This window comes from Dendropsophus ebraccatus, chromosome 2 (assembly GCF_027789765.1).
Source record: "Dendropsophus ebraccatus isolate aDenEbr1 chromosome 2, aDenEbr1.pat, whole genome shotgun sequence".
Lineage (NCBI taxonomy): Eukaryota > Metazoa > Chordata > Amphibia > Anura > Hylidae > Dendropsophus > Dendropsophus ebraccatus.
Window position 1 is genome coordinate 213017046 of NC_091455.1, and position 12269 is coordinate 213029314.

Below are 12269 nucleotides of genomic sequence, written 5' to 3' on the forward strand. Positions count from 1 at the left end.
AATCTAAATCCAGAATCTAGTAACCAAAAACAAGGCATCCATCTGTAGATTATGAGAAAATACACCCTTCACGTTGTTTTGCAATCGAGGGCAGCTCAAGAAAGGGAGTGTGGTACATTACACAAGACTTGACTGGGGAGTAGCAAGCTGTTTTCATTATACTGTATTGGCCTGGGGGGGTCCGTCACTACTGGTATACCAGTTTGGAATAATGCCTCGTAAGGGCCTACGGTATCCTTATATGAACTGACTTTGTTTGCCAGGTCAAGGCTTGGTTCCAAAACAAGAACAGCAATAATCATTCTGATATTGGTAATGGCAGATCTGCCCTTAACAAACCCTACGTGTTTTAAAGAGACCAAAGATGGGAGGATAGTGGCTAAACTTACGGCCATTATTTTGGAAACAATTTTAGAGTCAACGTTAATTAAGGGAATAGGTCTGTACCAGCCTGTTAAAAGAGGATCCTTCCCTGGTTTTAAAATTAGATAATAAATAAAATAAATAAGATATATATGGGAGGAAGGCTGCTATTTCCAACAGCACCGTTAAAGAGTTCTGTAAGTGTATCAGTGACTTGTTCTTGGAGGAGTTTATAAAACTTATTCGTAAAGTCTTATAAAACTTATAAAACTTATTCGTAAAGTCTTCAAATTCTTTATGGCGACAAAATGTCTCAATAACAGTGGTCGCAGAAATAGGCACATTTAAAATTTGTAGCTAATTTGTAGAAGGGAAATTGGAGCTGTATAGCTGCAAGTAGTACTGGCCTAGATACTGTATACTTTAATCTGTTTAGGGTTGGTAAGATGATGTATGTCCTCCCAGCGGATCTTTTGGATAAATTGAGCAGGTTTGCATCCCTTTGCTAGATTTGCTAATAATTTCCCTGCTATGTTTCCAAAGCATTGGGTAAGGGCTTTAAATTAAAATTGAACAAATTGGTCCTTTCTCAACAATTAATCATCAAACTAACTTGCAATGGACCAGGCTTCCGTCTGGAGGCAAAAGGTGAGTCAGTCAGTCCATCAGAAAGTTAGTGTACGCAGCACGTAATTTCTCACTCGCCTTTTTATATTGAGAGGCAATCTTTTTCTTCATACCAGTTAGATACAAATTAATTTTAACTCAAAGGACAGCCTTCACTGTGTCCCAGAAAAGCTTGTGATCTGCTTTGTGCTCAGCGTTAGTGATGGTATATTCCAACCACCGATGGTTGAGAAGTTCGGCAAAAGATTCGTCCTTGGAGAGTGTTGTTGGGAAGTGCCAAAAGTAGTCAGTTCCCCTTGGGTAAGTTTCTGAAAGCATCAAGGAGACAGTAAAATGGTCTGATATACTGTAACTCTTTAGTCCTCTTTAGAGGTTTCCATCACCTTTAGGTACAGACAGAGAGATACAAAGATATTGTCTATCCTAGACCAGGAGAAATGGGTATGTTGAAAATGCTCTTTCTGCAGGATGTGTCCGTCTTCAAGGGTCAACCTATCCAGCTCTTCCCAACAGCGGTGAAAGGAACTAGATTTATATAGAGTATTGGTGAATCCAGGAGATGTTCCATCTTCAGTTTTAGAGTATTGTGATCAATTAAAAGGGAGACCTCTAAAAGTAAAAGAGTAAAAGGCATGTTGTTCAGTATGGGGGCATTATATATATATAATATACACTTAAGGTCCCACTGGGAGTTTCTAAACTCATGTGATGTAGGCTCCCTTTCTGATCCGAGCTACAATTTAAGATTTTACATAAAAGACGTCTATGGATCAAGGACCCCCATCTTCCTCTCCACAGCCGATGAGCCAAAAACCTCCCCCACACATAGTTTTCTCATTCTGTGAAAGTCCTCCTCTGCTAGATGAGTTTCCTGCAGTAAAGTGATATCAGCTTTCAACTTAGAATCATCATACATTTATGCGGAAAATGTAGCCCCTTTACTTTCCACATAACTACTCGCATATTATGTATGTTGGTATTAAGGGCAAAGAAGCACTATTATATTCATGTAACTGTCGTGGATTTACAATGCTCTCACTAGCAGAGGTGTTCCCAGAGAACTTTCCAGTGATGGAGCTGTGCCAATAATAACCAAACAATAAAGGCATTACATAGTAAACTACTTATATTATACACCAGGAACGTATACCAATCAAGGAATCAAATGCAGATGTGTAGTCAACCGACTACAGGACCGAAGACCAAATCCACACCAGAATACGATGAGCGCAGGAGTATACACAATTTACACACGGCGGTGCAACCAGAAGTTATCCAAAAGTAGATGGCGTAATAAGTCAATGTTCTTTTATTGCAACGCGTTTCGGCCCTATATTATCCAACATGGGCCATGTTGGATAATATAGGGCCGAAACGCGTTGCAATAAAAGAACATTGACTTATTACGCCATCTACTTTTGGATAACTTCTGGTTGCACCGCCGTGTGTAAATTGTGTATACTCCTGCGCTCATCGTATTCTGGTGTGGATTTGGTCTTCGGTCCTGTAGTCGGTTGACTACACATCTGCATTTGTCTTTCCCACCGTCGGTGGTGATGTCCCCCAGTATAGCTGCGGAGTACACCCCTTCATGCTGCATTTAGAGTTGTGCCTAATATTCGCACAACCTATCCAGGTGAGTGGATCCCTGTCAGATTTTCTTTCCATCCACCTGGCCACTCTTCACTACACGAGGAAGCGCCCCCTGTTTCCCTTCTTTTCAATCAAGGAATCAAGTCTCTCACCAGATATAGATATGTGCATAGCTTATGGGAATGTAAAGATCAGTCTTTCAGTAGAAAGTCAGTTAGCCTTGTGGTGGGAGCATTGCTCCTTAGGTGGCATAGTAGGGGGCTGAGAAGGGGTCGGGTTTGTCAGCCTGCTGTCTCCTGCATTTCTTTTCTGGATTGATGGTATCTTGCGAGGGTGTAAGGTTCATAGAAGAAGCAACCTCTTCATTTAGTCCCGGTAAGTTGTAGTGTGGAAGAAGGCATTGGCATCTTCAGGGGTACAAAGGGTTTGGAAGTTCCCATCAGGTAGTTGAACTTTAAGGATTACTGGTTATTGAAGATGGAATTTTATGCTTCTTTTAAATAAAACAGTGCAGATAGGACTGAACATGTTGCGTTGGCGTGTCACTTCAGGGGAGTAATCTGCAAATAAGATAACTTTAAATCCCTGTATCAATAAGGGAGCGGTATGAGCTCTGAATGCTCAAAGAATCTCCTCCTTGTCATTGACGCCTAAGGGCCCTATTCCACCGGCCGATTATCGTTCAGATTATCGTTAAATCGTTTGACTCTAAACGATAATCGTTCGTTTAAATAGAAGTTAACGACTTACGATCGAATGAGAAATCGTTTATCGTTTAATAAGACCTGGACCTATTTTTATCGTTGCTCCTTCGCAAATCATTCGCATTGAATAAGTAGTCATTCGGTCGTTCGCAGTAGTGACGAATGCAATAGCGACGACAAGACGACCGCAAGAACGATCATAAGTAACGATTATCTTTCCATGTAAATGGGTGAACGAGTTCAGGTCTTTCGTAATAGTGGTCGTTTGGATCGTTTACTGTTAACGATTATGCGAACGATAATCGTCCGGTGGAATAAGGCCCTAAGTATCTCATGGTTACTTGCCTCAAGCAATTAAGAGTGCTGAGTTGTGCCTTTTTGGTTTTGCATAGGAATCCATTCTGTGAGCTCTTTCTATGCTACACAAGTGGGTAATACCTAGGCTCTGTTTTGCAGAGTTTCTGCAGCTGTTGAGAACGTATTGTTTCACTACTGAACGCTCAGACGACTTGATCAGGCAGCGTTTTAGCACATCTTTTGGGCGGTGCTCTCCATTTATTATTCCATTGCAATGTACATGAAAGGCAAGCATGGGTGTCTTTTCTTTGTACAGATAAAAAAAAAAAAGGTTGCCAACTAGGTTGGTTTTTATTGCTATATGACTGCTGATAAGCTTATCTTCTATTGATCTTCTTATCTTGTTAACAAACATAGGTGTATCCCGAAACACACTTCCATATTTCAGTATATTCTATGTTTCAGGACATTCCAATATTTGCATATTGTTTGTTTGCCCAGCAATAAATGCTTATTATATGTACCTATATACATAACATGGTTATTTTTGTTTTCCCTTTTACATAATGTTCTTTTAATTTTCTCCCTAGTATGTTATGCTACTTCATTTCTTACTTTCTCAGCTTCTAAATTAGTATATCCCTAACCAACATACTGTTTCAGTCTGTCGGATTTATATAAAGTGTAGTTTTAAATCCAATGCACCATAATAAAAATGCTTAAAATATTTTAATTTTCATAAGTTAGATAAGATTTTATACTATCATGGCTAGCATTAAGACAATCATCAAATAGAATTAGGAAGCCTCATTGTTTTTCCAAAGCTTGAAGATGTCATCCACATAGCCCAGCCATGTGGAGGGCATGTCCATGTCAGTGCCAAAAACTATAGTTTCTTTAACCCCTTAAGGACAGAGCCGAAAATGACCTTAAGGACCGGGCTAATTGTCACTTTTACGTTTTCATTTTTTCCTCCTCGCCTTCTAAGACCCATAACTCTTATTTTTCCACCTACAGGGCCATGTGAGGGCTTGCTTTTTTAAGGACCAGGTGTACTTTGTAATGACATCTTTCAGTATGCCATAAAATGAATGACGGAACCCCCAAAATATCATTTATGGGGTGAACTTGGGTCAAAGAATGTGATTCCGCAAATTTTGGGGGCTCCATGTTTACGTAATGCACTTTACAGTAAACTGGCATTTTTCCTTTATTCTATAGGTCGGTCTGAACACGGCGATATTCATGGTTACTAGGTTTCCTAATGTTTTACTATTTTTATTAGCAGTAAAACATTTTTTTTTTGCAAATAGGCATATTTAAAATGGCCGTATTGTGACTCTTATAGCGCTTTTATTTTTTCACCTACGGGGTCGTATGGGGTGTCATTTTTTTGCGTCATGATCTCTAGTTTTTATAAGTAACATTTTCTTCTAGATCAAACGTATTGATCGCTTTTTATACAAAAAAATGGCATTAAAAAAGGCAATTTCTGCATTTTTTAGCACTTTTTTTCACGCCGTTCACTGTGCGGGAATAGTATTGTTTTATTTTAATAGATCGGACAATTACGCACGCTACGGTATATAATATGTTAATTAACGTTATTACTTTCTATGTGTTTTATGTAGGAAATGGGAAGGGGGGTGATTTTCACTTTTATTGGGGGAGGGGCTTGGGGGCATTTTGTAAAACTTTTAATGATTTTTTCTTTTTACACTTTTATAGTTCCCTTAGGGAACTATCAGATTCATATATTGGATCAGTAACACTGATCCCTGCTATGCCATAGCTTTGCAGGGACCAGTGTTATCTGTGATCTTCTGATTCAGCCTGCCACAGACAGAATCAGATGACCGATCCGAGGACTGTACGGAGGAAGGTAAGAGACCTCCTGCAGTCAGGAAATGCGAACAGGACCCCCGAAGACACGCTGCAGGGGTCCCGATCACTAAGTGACCAGAGATGCTCCGGTCACTTATACTTAAACGCTGCGGTCGAGGCCGCCCGCCATTGAGCGTGAGAGCCTGGCTGCAGATAGCAGCCGGTCCTCACCCGCTATGGGGCGGGCTCAGCTCATGAGCCCGCTCCATAGCCCGGAAACCCGCCAGGGCGTACATTTATGTCCTCTTGCGTTAAGGCCCAGGCAGTGAGGGCGTAAATGTACCCCTGTGGTGTTAAGGGGTTAAAATTTGCCATAAAGGCATTAAACTAGGTGCCACTGATGAGCCTATTGAGACTACATATGTTTTCAGAAAAAAAATATAATGATCAAACCTAAAGTAGTTCTTATATAATCAAGTAGATGCATCAAAAATGTAAATGCAGTTTTACAGCCGCAGCTGTAAAACCAGGAGAAAGGGGCCCTCATGTTAGACCCCCAAGCAATTTTTACCTACTTGCCTCACCTACCCTAAGCAGTAGCGGACAACTGGGCGACGTCCCCTTCCTATGCCAAAGGTGAATACACATACCGCAGACAAGACAACAAGCCAAGGGTCAGTGAGGTGCGGTGCAGTGAGGTACAGGGCAGGTGGCGCAGCACAGTGAGGTGCAGGGCGGGTGGCACTGTGCGGTGCCGTTGGGAAGCCCAGAGAGGGGTAGTGTGGGGCCAGTGGTGTGAGCTGGGCTGGCGATGTGGGGCAGGGGGGCGGTGCAGTGTTGGGTGTGCAGGCAGCCGAAGGGGGGGGCAGTGCAGTGCTGGCGGCCTCCAGCCGCTTAACAGAGCAGCTGCTGACCTGCCCCTTACACATAGTGGCCCGATCCCCGGTCTCTGGAGGAGGGACTGCAGAATAGGGTGATTGCGTTGCTGTGGGTCCTGGAGCTGTACAGGGGGATCAGGAGGTGCAGTGCAGACCCCCAATCCTGCTGTACAGCTCCAGTAATGACAACGACAGGATCACCTTATCCTGCAGTCCCTGCGTCCTCCTCCTCAAGAGACCAGGGACCACTGTGTATGGCCAAGAGGGGAACATGTGTGCGGGAGTGAGAGGAGGAGGAGGGTTATGTGTCCTCCTGCCCCAATCCCCCCCAGTCTTCCCCAATCACCCCCACCTGCCCCAGTCACTTATATTCTGCCCCAGTCACTCTCAGTCATCCCCAGTCACCCCTCATTTATACCTTTACTACTACACCCTCATCTGTACCTGTACTACTACACCCCTAATCCTCTATACCTCCACTACTACATCCCTTATCTGTACCTGTACTACTACACCCCTTATCCTCTATACCTCCACTACTACATCCCTTATCTGTACCTGTACTACTACACCCCTTATCCTCTATACCTCCACTACTACACCCTCATCTGTACCTGTACTACTACACCCCTAATCCTCTATACCTCCACTACTACATCCCTTATCTGTACCTGTACTACTACACCCCTTATCCTCTATACCTCCACTACTACACCCTCATCTGTACCTGTACTACTACACCCCTAATCCTCTATACCTCCACTACTACATCCCTCATCTGTACCTGTACTACTACACCCCTTATCCTCTATACCTCCACTACTACACCCTACCTAGAGAGGCACAGAGAAGATCTCCTTTACTATAAGGAGCACAGAGGGGGCTTGTCTACTACATGGGGGCACAGGGGGAGCACTGTTACACTGGGAAGCAATACAGTTGTTGTCTGAAACATCACTAAAATAGTATCTAATGCTGCAAGGAGAAAAATGTTCTGTTTATTTAGCAAAAAAGAAAAAAAAACCTTGAGATTTAAATCGAGAATCGTCCAAAAAAATTTAAAAATCGAGGTTTTATTTTTTGGCCATATCGCCCAGCCCTACCTGAGGTACCTGTGAAGTAGGGGCTCCGACAAGGGACACCATTGTGGAAACTACATGAAATGTGGTCCTGAGCCCACTCCATACACGTTTAAGTGGTTGTCCAATTTTTTTCTTTCAAATCATATATTTTTTTCAATATACATGTATTTCACGTTTTGGTCACTTACCTGTTTTATTCTGCTGAGGTAAGACTCTGTTTAGGAAAAAAAATAAATAAATTAATGGTGCTGCCCAGTTTAGTCATGGATCCCATTGATAGCTGAATGGGCCATATCTGGCATCAGTCATGTGAGCTGGAGTTCAGATCACACTGTCCAGGTATCTTACAGGTAAATGTACTGAGGAGGAGGAGGAGGAGGAGGAGAGATAAATCTGTGTATAAGAACCTCCCCCTCATGTCTGAGGAGAAGCTGCACTTATTCTCCTCACTGTCTCCTCTGTGTGTTTCTGTGTGTGTGTTTTTTTAACATCTAGCTTTATTAACAACATGACAAGGTTGCCTAGAGACAGTTTGGTGGCGGTTTTTTTTAACAGTTAACTTTATTAACAACATGACAGGATTACCTACAGACAATTGAGTGTTCTTTCTTGTTTTTTTTTTATTTTTATTTCCAGCACGACAAGGCCAGGGAGAGCAGAGATATACTATTATATAGACATTGTAAGGTTTATTAAACCTTGTGCAGGGGAGCAGAGGTCAGCTTTAATTTTTAGAGGTTTTCTTTAAATAATTGGTTGCTATGGGCAACTGCTTCACTGTTTATTTTCACAGGGTTTGACCAATCTCCCCCACAGTGAGGATGTTGATGGGCTAACCATAATAATACCACTACATATTATTATTATTATTATTATTATTATTATTACTTTTATTGTCCCATCATTCATCCATAATGCCAAGGGTCACATGATGTCTGTGATCACATGACTGCTCCATGTATAGTGCGTTGATCTATTCTATCTGCAGTCCATTACTTCAGGAGGCCCCTGAAGGGAGTCTGAAGCAATCACCGAGCCAAGGACAGCATCAGAGCGTCGCTGAGGCCCCAGCTAGTAAGTATGTCGGATCACCCCCCCCCCCCTACTGGGCCACCAATGATGTTTTTTTAACAGCACTTACATGCCACTGTCTGTTTTCACAGTGGCAATTAAATGCATACCTCCCAACTTTTGCAAAGAGCAAAGAGGGACATGTGCGCCGCGGTCCCCATAGCCACGCCCCCATAGCGACCCTCCATAGCCACGCCCCCATAGCAACCCTCCATAGCCACGCCCCCATAGCAACCCTCCATAGCCACTCCCCTACAGTCACCACATGCTGCTGACTGAATAGTGCCTTATATAGTATCCAATCCCCCCAAAAATGCCCTATATAGTATCCAATCCCCCATTATAGTGCCCCACATAGTATCCAATGCCCCCATATATGCCCCACATAGTATCCAATGCCCCCATATATGCCCGACATAGTATCCAATCCCGCACATAGTGCCCCACATAGTGTCCAATCCCCCACATAGTGTCCAATCCCCCACATAGAATCCAATCCCCCATATAGTGCCCCACATAGTATCCAATGCCCCCATATAGTGCCCCACATAGTAGCCAATGCCCCCATATAGAGCCCCACATAGTAGCCTATGCCCCCATATAGTGCCCCACATAGTAGCCAATGCCCCCATATAGTGCCCCACATAGTAGCCAATCCCCCCATATAGTTCCCTACATAGTAGCCAATCCCCCCATATAGTGCCCACATAGTAGCCAATCCCCACATAGTGCCCCACATAGTAGCCAATCCCCATATAGTGCCCCACATAGTAGCCAATCCCCACATAGTGCCCCACATAGTAGCTAATGCCCCATATAGTGCCCCACATATTATCCAATCCCCCATATAGAGCCCCACATAGTAGCCAATCCCCCCATATAGTGCCCCACATAGTAGCCAATCCCCCATAGAGTGCCCACATAGTAGCCAATGCCCCCATATAGTGCCCCACATAGTAGCCAATCCCCCATATATGCCCACATAGTAGCCAATCCCCCATATATGCCCCACATAGTAGCCAATCCCCCATATATGCCCCACATAGTAGCCCATCCCCCATATATGCCCCATAGTAGCCAATCCCCCATATAGTGCCCCACATAGTAGCCAATCCCCCATATAGTGCCCCACATAGCCAATCCCCCATATAGTGCCCCACATAGTAGCCAATGCCCCCATATAGTGCCCCACATAGTAGCCAATGCCCCCATATAGTGCCCCACATAGTAGCCAATCCCCCATATAGCGCCCCACAGAGTAGCCAATCCCCCCATATATGCCCCACATAGTAGCCAATACCCCCCATTAGTGTGGCCCCAGCGGAAAAAACAATAAACCAGTAACTCACCTGTCCTCCGGTCCCAGCAGCTCCTCTCCCGGCAGAGCGCGCACTCCCGTCATCCTCCGGGGCGGGCAGCGGAGTACAGAGTCACTGACTGTGCCGGAAGTGACCTGCAGCCTCTATATGAATTACTTCCGGTACTGTCAGTGACTCTGTACTCCGCTGCCCGCCCCGGAGAATGACGGGAGTGCGCGCTCTGCCGGGAGAGGAGCTGCTGGGACCGGAGGACAGGTGAGTTACTGGTTTATTGTTTTTTTCGCTGGGGCCACATATATTGCGGGACACTGGGGGCCGTTCCGGGACCGCGGGACAGCACCCCGAAAACGGGACTGTCCCGCGAAATCCGGGACGGTTGGGAGGTATGTTAAATGGTTAAATAGCCGACACAAGGAGCCGGGTACAGAAAAGGCTCATGCCTTAAAGGGGTAGTGCGGCGCTATGAAATTATTCACAAAATAACACACATTACAAAGTTATACAACTTTGTAATGTACGTTATGTATGTGAATCGCCCCCTTCCCCGTGTTCCCCCACCCACGCACATGGACCCAGAAGTGTAGTGTACCATACATAACTGACGCACGCCGACCCCCCTCCCCGATCTTCTGTCAACGACATAATCTTCGGGAGGCCGGCCGAATCGCTGCAGCCGTCCCTGATGCCAGCCCCCCTCTGCCGCGTCATTGGCTGCTTACCCGCGATTGGCTGAGCATAACTGTGCTCAGCCAATCGCATCTGAGATAGATAGATAGATAGATAGATAGATAGATAGATAGATAGATAGATAAGAAATTCAGAATGATAGATAGATAAGAAATTCAGAATGATAGATAGATAAGAAATTCAGAATGAATGCAGCACTCGGGATTTTTGGGGAAATAAACACGTTGTGTTGAATTCTATCCCATGAGTGCTGCGGTATTCTTCTGATTTAGATAGATAGATAGATAGGAGATAGATAGATAGGAGATTAGATAGATAGATAGACAGATAGATAGATAGATAGATAGATAGATAGATAGATAATAGATAGATAGGAGATTAGATAGACAGACAGACAGACAGATAGATAGATAGATAGATAGATAGATGATAGATAGGAGATAGATAGATAGATAGATAGATAGATGATAATATAAATAGATAGGAGATAGATAGATAGATAGATATGCAAAAAAGGGGTCCGTGGAGCCTCAGTTACGAGTCTCAAAACACGGGAATAGCCAGATATCCCTCTCTCCAGAGAAGGAAGCCCATTGCCAAGGGGCGCCTCCTAGTGGGGAGAGCACCAAACCACCCTGATACGTAGTCCCTCAGGTCCTCACTCTGTTGCGAGCTTTGGGACCTAAATAGGGAAACACCAGGGTGGCCCCTGTAAGTCAAAGTCTAACTCTGTGGCGAGTATAACGACATAAGACAAGGGTTACCAAGGCTAGGCATCCATCCACAGACTGCAGTTTCGGGGTATTTGCCCCTCGTCAGTGTGGAGCAGGATTCTGGCTACTGGGGCAATGGTAAATAGACCAACAAAACACAACAATCACTGAACTCAGGGAGAACAGTGAAAAATTCCAATGGAGTACTCATTTACGAGTCTCCATTGATTGTCCCATACAAAATTTGAATATGCAAAAAAGGGGTCCGTGGAGCCTCAGTTACAAGTCTGAAAACACGGGAATAGCCAGATATCCCTCTCTCCAGAGAAGGAAGCCTCCTAGTGGGGAAAGCACCAAACCACCCTGATACGTAGTCCCTCAGGTCCTCACTCTATTGTGAGCTTTAGGACCTAAATAGGGAAACACCAGGGTGGCCCCTGTAAGTCAAAGTCTAACTCTGTGGCGAGTATAACGACATAAGACAAGGGTTACCAAGGCTAGGCATCCATCCAAAGACTACAGTTTTGGGGTATTTGCCCCTCGTCAGTGTGGAGCAGGATTCTGGCTACTGGGGCAATGATAAATAGACCAACAAAACAATCACTGAACTCAGGGAGAACAGTGAAAAATTCCAATGGAGTACTCATTTTTCACTGGAAATGAATTTTTCACTGTTCTCCCTGAGTTCAGTGATTGTTGTGTTTTGTTGGTCTATTTATCATTGCCCCAGTAGCCAGAATCCTGCTCCACACTGATGAGGGGCAAATACCCCGAAACTGCAGTCTGTGAATGGATGCCTAGCCTTGGTAACCCTTGTCTTATGTCGTTATACTCGCCACAGAGTTAGACTTTGACTTACAGGGGCCACCCTGGTGTTTCCCTATTTAGGTCCTAAAGCTCGTAACAGAGTGAGGACCTGAGGGACTACGTATCAGGGTGGTTTGGTGCTCTCCCCACTAGGAGGCACCCCTTGGCAATGGGCTTCCTTCTCTGGAGAGAGGGATATCTGGCTATTCCCTTGTTTTGAGACTCGTAACTGAGGCTCCACGGACCCCTTTTTTGCATATTCAAATTTTGTATGGGACAATCAATGGAGACTCGTAAATGAGTA

General features: G+C 44.3%; 1 protein-coding gene across 1 annotated transcript in view; it reads right to left on the reverse strand.

Annotated features, from left to right (window-relative positions):
- The window catches only part of FAM133B (family with sequence similarity 133 member B), a 51912-nt gene extending 44086 nt beyond the window's left edge, over window positions 1–7826 (reverse strand). Inside the window, exons 1-2 of the mRNA XM_069959436.1 lie at window positions 7717–7826; window positions 7557–7582 (exon numbers count right to left, since the gene is read on the reverse strand). The gene's annotated coding sequence lies outside the window, so the exon portion shown is untranslated. The remainder of the gene's footprint in view (window positions 1–7556; window positions 7583–7716) is intronic.
- Window positions 7827–12269: the final 4443 nt, after the last annotated feature.